Source organism: Microtus oregoni, unplaced genomic scaffold (genome assembly GCF_018167655.1).
Source record: "Microtus oregoni isolate MIOR12 unplaced genomic scaffold, Mior012 000012F_ref0000307, whole genome shotgun sequence".
Taxonomy (NCBI): Eukaryota; Metazoa; Chordata; class Mammalia; order Rodentia; family Cricetidae; genus Microtus; species Microtus oregoni.
The window spans coordinates 22,941,357-22,952,380 of record NW_024543071.1 but is presented as its reverse complement, the minus strand read 5'-3'; the positions used below and the strand labels follow the sequence as shown (position 1 = coordinate 22,952,380).

Here is an 11,024-nt window from a genome sequence, read left to right as displayed (position 1 = left end):
CTGATAACAGAGGGGTTTTCCTTCTCGAAGCCTCCTAGGATCTATACCTTGCTTTGGAATGCTCTGTAGCTGGTCTACTGTGACGCTGAAATTGGATACTCGCTGTGGCCACCTTAAGGCCTGCTGCCACTAGAACTTCAGAACGTTCCTGACCACCTCAATATAGTGGCCATCTGGAGGTGGCTTCCTCTGACTCCCGGGTTGCAGAAACTTCTGAATTGTAGGAATGTTGCTGATTCTTGTCTTAAATGCCTGCAGCAGAGGGAAGTCGGACAGAATGGAAGCGCTGAGTTCCTCCACCATCAAAATGGCTTCTAACAGCTGTATGTCTGCCCAACTGAACCGGTTGCCAACAAGAAAATCCTCCCCGTGGTCTTTCAAAATCTTTTCAAAGACAGGGAAGTAACGGGTTTTAGCTCTCTTCACTATTAAAGCATGGCTCTCCTCTTTTTCCTTCGGGGGTTTAAATGCAGCCTGGGCGATCATTATCATCAGGTCCAGGGTGCCATCAGCATACATGTCAATCCTGAGTCTCCTTCAGGTCCTTCCCGTACAAGTTGTACTTGGCAGCGAGGTAGCTGAGGATGGCTCTAGACTGTGTCAGCGGCATTTAACAGATTTAGCGGCTTCCTTCTTCAGTGCCTGGAGACCAGTTCTAGAAGAATAAGGAAACTGAACCAGGAATCATGGAAACCAAGCCCAAGCTCTACTACTTTCAAGGCAGAGGCAGGATGGAGTCCATCCGCTGGCTGTTGGCTGCGGCGGGAGTGGAGTTTGAAGAAGAATTTCTGGAGACAAGAGAACAATATGAGAAGTTGCAAAAGGACGGCCGCCTGCTTTTTGATCAAGTCCCTTTGGTTGAAATTACGCAAATATTTTTGAGGGTCTATTTTCATTTCTATTAGGAAAATGATTACAATGGGTCATAATAGATAATATTTATCCTTACTGACAAGTACCCAACAGTATTTTTCAGTGACTAAAGGAATTTTTTTCCAGTGGGCCTCCTCGGGGAAGAACCATGTACACAGTGGTCAGTTAGTAACTTCTGCAACAACTTTGCTATAAATACACCACTGATTGCTTAATGTCTCTGCTTAGGTGAAAACCTGAGGCCCAGAGGCAACTCCCCTGTCCTCAGGCGCAAGCTGTTTCCAGCTGTCTGTCCTTCTGGCTTATCCCAGCCACGTTTTAGAGCGGGAATACTGCATCTCAGGGGCCTGGGGGGCAATGAGATGGGGCAGCCGCTACGGTGGAGGCTGGAAGTGCATGTTCTTACAGGGGAGCTGTTTGTCCACCAACAATGATGCAATATGGCCATACTTGTTACTTCTCTGTTTCTAAGTTGACTAAGGCAACTTCTAGAAGGAAGTTTATTTTGGCTTATGGTTCCAGAGGGTTAAGAGTCCATCATGGAGGGGAGGCATGGAAGTAAGGGGCAGGCACAGGAAGCTGACAGTTCACCTCTCAACCATGAGTACAAAGCAGGGAGAGCAAACAGGAAGTGGAACAATACTATAAACTCTCAAAGCCCAGTGATACACTTCCTCCAGCAAGGCTATACCTCTTATACCTCCCCAAACAGGGCCACCAGCAAAGGATCCAGTATTCATATACTGGAGCCTGTGGAGGACATTTCTCAGCAAAACCACCGTCTTGGCTTAACTTAGATCTTGCTGAGAGGAACCTGAAATTTTAAAATATAAAACCTCCCACAAAAACAAAATAAAACAAAACTTTCACTTGTGACTTGACTGTGATGGGAAGGAAGCCAAAGAAAACAGGGTTCTTGCCCGCCATGTGAGCTCCGAGGTTTCCTTGTGTCCACTTCAGATCACCAGGTGCTGTTGGAGCCACATGGCAGACACAGCCCTCCCTAACCCTTCCCTTGTCACCTGCCATCTGGCAGCTGTCAATGACTACATTTCTGGACAGAGGTGATGAGCAGCCAGCATTTCCTGATTACCTTCTCTTCCCCCAGGCCCACACAGAACGAAGGTCAGCTGTGGGAGGAACTGGCTCCAAGACCATCTATGTACGGGCTTTGGGTCCAGGAAATGCTCTTGGAGCCTCTTGTAAATGCTGATCCTCAGGCCTCCAGATCTCCATCTAATAAGTGGGAAAGTGTGTGCTTAAAAAGTTCTCTGGGGGATTCTGGGTGTTACTGATTGGGACAAATTCAACGTTATGATAGTACAGATCCTAGAGATGGAGTCCTTTATCCAAGGTCATAGAAGAAGGAAGAGCCCAGGTTCTTCAAGGGAGTAGCTGTCTGGCCTTGTGTGTGAAATTCCAGTGAAATTATTCTTTTGGAGATCTCCAGTATTTTGTCTCCTAAGTCAGATCTACTCATTTATGGGCCTCACTCACATTTTCCCTTTGTGCTGTAGTGCTGTTGGCTCTGGATGGTTGAATGGGAAACACCAGGCATTCAAGAGAAGTCTCCTGTCTGCTTCCAGTGGTAACACTCAAACAAGGCCGAGAGGTCAAGGACCAAGGGCAAGGTTTACATAGAGTGAGCTGAGGGTACACAGCCCTGAGATTGTCCCACAGTCCTGAAAAAGTGGGAATCCCCAAAGAACCAAACTCATAGTGCCACTCAAACCAAATAACCAGAGAAGGAATAAGGCGTGCCAGAAGGAGCAGGTGGGCATCTGACAGCGGCCTTCACTCGCCTTCCGGGCTCACCCACTTAGCAGCCCTTACAGGAAAGCTCCCTGCTGTAGTTTGGGTCTGAAATGAGCCAGAAAGACACATGCATTGAAGGACTGATCATCAGGGTGTCATTGTTGGGGATAGAAGCTTTAAAGGACTGAGTCTCATGAGAGGTCTTTAGACCGTCTGAATATCTCCTTGAAGGGGACTGTGGGACTGTGGTCTTGACTTTTCTCCTTTTTTTTTTTCCTTTTCCTTTTTTTCACTTCTTGGCATTGAGGAGAATGGCTTTGCTCTGTTCTATGCTCCCAATGATGCACAGGCCCCAGAGAAACAGGGTCTAACAATCATGACTGAAATACCCAGGATAAAACTGTCTTTATGAGTTGAACTTAACCATTTTCTCTAGTGACCAAAAGCTGGCCTATATTTCCTGAAGGCTCTTACCCATCTCAGAGACTACCAAGCCCAGACCTCATCACTTGACTATCAAATGTTTAACCACCTGCAGCAGATAAGGTGCTATACAGCTGTAGAGGAAACTGGAGGGCCCCATCTGATGTCTCCTCAAGGTGGAGAGAAAACAGACTTCCCAAACAAGGTGATGGCCGATTTATTAGTTAAAGAAACAGCTCTTCAAGCAAGGATCATGTTTGCTGTTACAAGTGAATTGCTGAACAGAACTGAAAGAAAACAGGACCTGTGTTATATGGGTAACTTTCTGATGTCAAGGTCTAAGGGGAAGGGCAATAGCTTTGACCCAGAGTCTGATACAATAAAGGGCGTTTCCCATAGCCTAGTGTCTTAATGTTGGGAACCACGTAGTCTCAAATATATGGAAGGCAAACTTAAATGTTGACCTGAAATATGGGAAAATAAATTAACTGGGGTTTTGCGGAAGGAAAGGAAAAACAGATAAAGTATCACTTGGCTATTTCGGTCACAAATTATGCTAATGGACATGAGCCACCTTGTATGGAAGACGAAGGTGAGCCTCTGTGTGGATGATGAAGGTAAGCCCCCTCCCCTTGACGATGAAGGCAGGCAACCTGGTGTGGGTGATGAAGGCAAGCAGCTTCACATGGACACTGAGGGCAAGCTACTGTCCACAGATGATGGAGAAGCATGACGGCGAAGATGATAAAGATGTACCTTTCATTTCATCTCCATGAGGTAGAGGCGAGTACCGGGCCGCAGACAGCAGAACTAAGGCCAGCCGTCCTGAGCATGCCATCATCAATATTAATTTCATCAGATGTTTATTAGGTTTAAATGTGTCCCATGACTTTAATGCATACATGTGGCAGTAATGAATTCTTCCCTTGCAGGAATGCACTTTACGGAAATGAGTCCGTTTATTGCAGACGAGAAGGGAAGCACTTCTATTTGAAAGTTTCTCTTGTATCTTAAACAACATCAGCGGAGTACAATGCCCTGGAAAAAACATGGGCAGGGAAACCATTGACCCCGGTAGAAATTCTCGTGTTCATTGACCCGGAACAAACCACGTAACTGTTTCTGTACCTCAGTTTCCTCAGCTCCAAGATAGGAATGGTGGCCCCCACCTAGCACCATAGGGTGGTCTGACCCTCAGGGTCTACTTTATCTCCCAAGTGACACCTCATATGGGCCCTGTAGATTTATTCTCATCCTCACGCTGTATTAAAATTCTGTGGTCAGCACACAGATAAGAAAGCTGTGTTTGGAGAGTGTAAGTGACGAGCTCAAGGTGACAATGAAGACAGTGGCAGCTAAAACGTGAATATGAGTATCTGCTTCCAGAGACCGAGCTACTACCGCCCGTCCCCAAGTCATACCGCCACTTTTCAAGCATTCAAAACCGGAAAATAGGGGAGAGCGTGCTGTAGATGGAGAATAACACGCAGAATTAGTTCCATTTTCTAGCAATGATTGCAGTGTAGATGAAAGAGGTGGAAAGAATACAGGAGAAGAGGGTGACCCCACCTGACCCCAAGAGCCCCGTTCTCTTTGCCCGTCTGTCCAAACTGCACTTCTTCGTCCTTTTCCAGTGTCAGTATAGAGGCACTCAAATATGAATAACTGAGAACTACACAGTTAAGATGTTTACTGCTTCCAAAACAAGAGAGTCAGCAAGACAGCTCAGCCAGTAAAAGTGCTTGCTGCCCAAACCTGACGACCTGAGTCCAATCCCTGGAAACCATGTAAGGGGGAAAGAGAGACCAGACTCTATAACACTGTTCTCTGGCCTCTACACATGTATCTAACTCTCTCTCTCTCTCTCTCTCTCTCTCTCTCTCTCTCTCTCACACACACACACACACACACACACAATACAAATATACAACAGAAATAAGCTTTGTAAAAAAATGGGCCAGAGAGGAGGCTCAGAAGATGAAGACACTGGCATTACAAGCTGACAACCTGATTTTAATCCATGGAAGTCATGTAAAAAGCAGTTGTGGGGTGGTACGCATCCATAAGCCCAACATCCTTACAGTGAAATGGGTGACGGAGACAGGAGAATAGCCTGTGGACAGGAGAAGCTTGTGGAGCAGCTGGCCTGGACACAGGACAGCAGGAATAGGAAGAGAGAGCCTGCCTCGAAGGTGCAGAGTGAGGTCTGACTCCTGAGAGCTGTCCTCTGATCCGTGGACATGCAGTGTGGTACACATGCGCCCACCCCAGTAATTAAGAGATTAATTGCAATGTTAGAAATGATAAAATGAAGTGTGGCCCCAGACAATGCCGGTTTAGATCATCAATCTCACACCATTCGGTCTCTAAGTTCTGTGACACTATTGTCCCTTCCTCGTGTTCACATTATGGCTGTAGCAGCTTTTACTTTCACAGGCTGACAGAATTTGTCTAAAACTGTGACGATGGCTAGCTGGAGCAATGGGTCTGTACAGGAACTCTGTGGCACACGTCCCCTGTGTTCTATTGACTAGAATGTTGTATATGAACAAAGATCATGCTGGATCTTGGTACCCAGTAAGCCCTGAAATCTCAGTATCTTGGCACGATGGGGTTATTCCTTACTTGTGTCTCAATCTTTGTGTGCTGGGAGTCTTCTTTGTCTTGTAGCTATGACACCTAGAACATGTAGCCTAGAAAAGAGAAGAAAAAGTCCTGGGCTTCCATGGTCTCTCTTGTGCCTCTCTTCATAGTGGTCCTTTTCTCTCAGTATCATGGCCATCTTTCGCTTGCCATACCATCCTCCCACCCCTCAAAGAGCTGTAAGTTTTATAAGGTCAGAGATTGTGTTTCCCTCCCATCTTCCATGCCTGACACATGGTGTGAGCACCACAGATGTTTTAAGGAACCCCAATAAGAATGAGCATTTTTTATAAACAATGATTTCAACCATTTGTGTCTAAGACATGCCTGGCTTTTTTAATCTTTAGAATTTCCAGCAGAATCATGGCAGAGCAAGGGATATGAATCAGCCAGTAGGCAAACATGCTGTAAAAGAGACTGTAAAGCCTACCTCAGATATGTGGCCATAAATAAAGTCAATATTTGATCAATGACATAACCTGGGAAAAGCATTTCTTTAAAGGAACTGACTTTTGGAAACTCAAAGGATCTTTGAATGCCTTTTTTGGGGCTACAACCAAAAGTCCTTCTCCAAGGCTGGTGTTAGAAGTTTCTTACGTGCCCCAACACATGCATAGCAATGGTGGCTGATACAGCAGGGAAGCAATGCCTGGTACTGGAAACTTAGCCTAGCCAGGGCTAGTCATAGATCTCGGAGGAGAACCAACAATCTTCACTAAGCCAGCATAATCCTTAACTACAGCATAAACATTTATCTCTACACCCACAGATAAGTGTGGTCCTCGCCCCTCATCAAGGAAACTTCTCTTTGCAACAGAGGGAGATCATGACAGAAAGCCACAGCCAATCAAAATGCAGAGCAGTGGGACCCAGTCCCAGTGGACACAGCTACAAAACAACTCCGGCAACAAAGGCTCAGAGAACATTGTAGAAAGGGGGACAGAAAGAGGGCGTGTAAAGGCCAGAGGATCAGGGAGTTTGCTGTGAGATTGTGTCTCCTAGGAATGCCAGAAGCTACACCCATAAAGTCTCACCAGCATGACTGGCCAAGCGTGAGCTGAACATGGACAATGCCAAAGTAGATGGGGAAGCCCACGTGGCCTCAAATCTACACAAGAGCTAGAGTCAACCAAGAAATGCTGAGATCAGGAGAAATGGTCTTCCCCAGGGAAGAACACATCAGTTGGAATCCAATAGCAAATAGCCAGTCCTAAAAACATACATACAATTAGTATTATACAGACCAAGCATGTAGTACTAAGGAATATATATATATATTAACAGTTAATGAAAAAGAGGCCATGAATTAGAAAGAGAGTAAGGAGGAGTGTATGAAATTGTTTGGATGGAGGAAAGGGAAGGAGGGAAATGATGTAATCTCAAAAATAAATAATTTAAAAAGAGGTTAAAAATTAAATTTCCATAAAAATTAATTAAGGAACTCTGGCAAGTAAGGTACACTACCAGTAAGGATTGTCACCACTACAGTGGTCAAAAACATATGGAGGATTAGTTCTGCAAGGCACCAGACCTAATGATCCCACTCGGCCACAAGTCAGGTCCCATTTCTGTGCCTGTTCTGCTGATGGCTCCAGAGGGATTATTTAAGTTCTGGAGTGATGGTGAGGAAGATGAAAACCAGGATGTCTCTCCAACTCCAAAAGCAACAGATTTTAATCAAGCTTTAGCTGGATCCAGGCTCTGGTCCTGGAAACTCTTGGCCCAAATCTCCTGGCTTGTAACAACAGTGTATTTCTTTCCACGCATGTGTTCCTGGATTGACAGGTTCAGCTGGGTGGTCCCTTTTAGCTTTTCATTTACTTGAAGTTGGATCATCTTGGGACTTTGAATGCCACTCAGTGTCACATCTAATGCATTCTGTTATCTGGAAATGGCCACAACATGAAGCTAGTTTCCAGGGGAGAAGACTACACAAGAGGATGATGGCCAGGGTCCACCCTTGGTTGGGTACTGTCCTAGAGACTGGCAGTTCTGTGAGCAAATATAAGTGAGCAAAATGGACAGAACCCTCTGGCACATTCCCGTCTCTCAAGCAATGGTCTTTCATAGCCTGTGAGGCGGACAGGTCAAGCAGATCTCTAACACACACACACACACACACACACACACAGAGAGAGAGAGAGAGAGAGAGAGAGAGAGAGAGAGAGAGGCACACGCACACAGAAAAAGAGAGAGAGACTCTTTGATAATTTTTCTCTGCAAAAATTATGCCATGCCATTTCTTTACTTGAATATAGGACTGGAACTTTGGTGTTCAAACTCCTAGGCCAGTGCACTTCACAGAATTATCTAAATCACCAAGGTTCAGAACTCTTGGGCACTTTGGATGAAATGGGGAGAAGACAGAGTCTCCACCAGCTCAGTGTGATCAAGGGGATGGAACTATGGAGCCAACACCTAACACATGCAGGCAAGCACAATGGTAAGCGTTGTAACACATGACTAGACTTAATAGCTGCGGGGAAACTGACATGGACCCACTGCTTCCCAGGGTATGGTTTGTGATTTATGGGCCCATCCTTTACATGGATATCCAGAAATATTCAGCTGTTGCTATGTGCTCTCTAAGGCTTTTTCTAGGAGTTAAAACTCAGTAGCTGGGCATGGTAAGGCACACCTTTAAGTTCAAGGCCAGTCTGGTCTACACAACAGGTTTCTAGTCAGCCAGGACTACATAGGGAGACCCTGTTTAAATAAAAGTGTTAAAGTTAGAAATCAGGAATAATTAAGTATCTAAGTAAGTCTGGCATGGTGATACATTGCTGTCAGCACTGGGGAAGAGGCAGGAGGGTTAGGAGTTCAAGGCCAACCTCAGCCTCCTAGTGATTCAGAGACCAGTTTGGTCATGTATGAAGGGACCCTGTCTCAAAGACAAAAAATACGACAAACAAGAAAAATGAAATGTCTAGTAAGAAAGGGTTTGTTAAACCATGAAAGAATATTATTGTTTTTAAATGATGCTTCAGAAAAATACTTAGCTCAACGTAAATGATTACAGCATTATTTACAAGGAAGAAGATGATTTTTGAAAGAATATGAAATTATCTTCTTTTTAATTTTTATAATTTATTAAATTTATTGCATATGCACCAAGATGGAAAGTATGTGACGGGGCAGTCTAGAACCTTACCACCTTCCATCTGACTCTTTCAAATGCTTTTTCAAGGTCTAATTTGATTTCTACAACTCCAGAAGACTGGACCACAGTGTTGTTTCTATATGTCTGTGAAGCTAACCTGGCTATTCACTGGCAGCCAGGGACAGCCAGATCTCCAGGACCTCAGATGCTGTCACAACACATTGCAAGCTCATTGGGCTCATGCTTGCTTTTGGAGAATCCATTTTCTATGCCACTTCATCTCCTGCTGTGCCAGCTGCCTCCCTGATACGTTAGCTACCCAGAATCCACTCCATCCTTGGGTGGTGTCAGCACTGGAAACCTGCACTCCTCAGTCTCTGTCCAAATTCCAGATGCAGGCGACTCCAGCCCCGCCATCTGGAGTCTGCCTAGGAATCCTGCCAGCAATGTTAGAAAAGAGTCTGTGGCCTGGGCAGGAGGCAGGCAAGTGCTGCCTTGGCCTCGCTTCCCCTGCTGCATAGGGTGTTGACCCAAAGCCAGTTCAGAGGCAGAAGCAAGGCAGCCCCCAGCCAAGTCTTTGTATTGCTCAGTCCAGATGTGCCGAGAGAAGATGCATCCCTAGGACATCGTACTTACTTGTGTCTGCGAGACAACTTTACTTTTTCCTTCCTTCCTTCCTTCCTTCCTACCATTCTTCTTGCTTCTCTCCCTCTTTTTTTCCCCTGGTTTGGTTTTGTTCTTGTTGTGGAATTCCTGTTAGCTATCAACAACATGTTTCGTGAAAACCATATTCTGCAGCCTCGGTTTTCTCCTCTCTAGACCGAGGGCGATAATACCATCCGGCTCCTACACAGACTGTGGCCCCTGCATGAACCAGTATTATCAGGATAAGCATGGAGCTTACCGTGCTCTGGGGGTGGTGGTGGTGGTAAATGCCACCCATCACTTCTAGGGCCTTAGGAAAAGTTGAATTCAGGAAAATGTTCCTTTCTAAAAATGAAAAAGCGAAGGCAAAGCAGAGCCCAGAGCACGAGAAAAGAGGTTAATGAGCTCACCAGCAAGCTGAGAGTTCAGACTTTATGGCTTGGGAGTTCCCTGCCCCGCCTTCTTCACACATGTGTATGAGCATACATGCGTGAACACACATGCTCACCCTCTCAGGTTTCCAGATGGTGCTGGGTTCAGGGGAAACCCGAGCCACTATGTCAGCGGTCATTACAAACAGCAGGAGGATTAACCGGGCATGGAGGATGGGAGCTGCCGTGGTTGGCAGCATAGAAGCAGCTGGTTTTGCAATACAGTTTGGAGAGAAGGAAGGACAGTAATTTAGGGGAGAGTTAGCCTGGCCTCAGCGCCTCTGCCTTGCATTGGCTGTAGAAATAGAGGACACGGTACTGGCTCTGGGCACCGGCTCAGTGAACATTGGTGGTTTGAGCAGGATGTCAAGAGTATGACGAAGCCAGGACTCTCAAGGGCTCTGTCTGAAACTCAGCCAGATGTTAGCACAGCAGGACTGAAATGGACGTGAGCTCCCACACACATGCGGAGGAACACACTCTGGCTGCGTTCACAGAAAAGGGCATTCTGTATGTAGTTCATAGACTCTCTGTTGGGAGGACTACAGGACTGGCCCTGGAGATACTCCAGCCTGAACCCGTGTCTACACGCTGGGACTGTTCTAATGCACGCCTGTTGCTGGTGTTGCACTTCTGTGTCCCATCCTTTGCTTCTATACACAACTATCTTCCTCATTCTCCTGAAATCCATCTCTCGCAATGTGTCTGATGAGCTAAGTTCAGGAAGGAGGCCATGTTGTAAGGTGCTAGAGAAGCTAGTGTTGTCCTTGTACCTTGAAGAGGCATTTTAAGTATGATATACACCCCACTGCCAAGTATCTGTATTATATGTGCATGCATACATGGGGTAGGCATATAACCTGTGTCTAGGTCCCCTGGGATTTTAGAAATCCAAGAACCACCATTCAAGCCACTACCAACAGCAGGAAATCCTGTCACCTTATTTAAGTGTCCCTTTTTCTAAGTCCAGACCGCTGCTCCAAGCATCACCCAGGACCCTTCTACTTATGACTAGCTTGTCAGGTGGCCCAGATGTGGACCCAGATCCCCCTCCCCTTCTACCCATTAAATGAAATAGTGAAAAACTCTCAAAGATACACCAGGCCTGTGAGGAAGATATTCCCTGCACCTCTGAGGTGGAGAAGTTTGAATCT

The 11,024-nt window shown here is 45.9% G+C and overlaps 1 pseudogene; it reads right to left on the bottom strand.

Annotated features, from left to right (window-relative positions):
* LOC121454111 lies at positions 1-610 on the bottom strand (annotated as a pseudogene).
* Between the last annotated feature and the right edge of the window lie 10,414 nt (positions 611-11,024).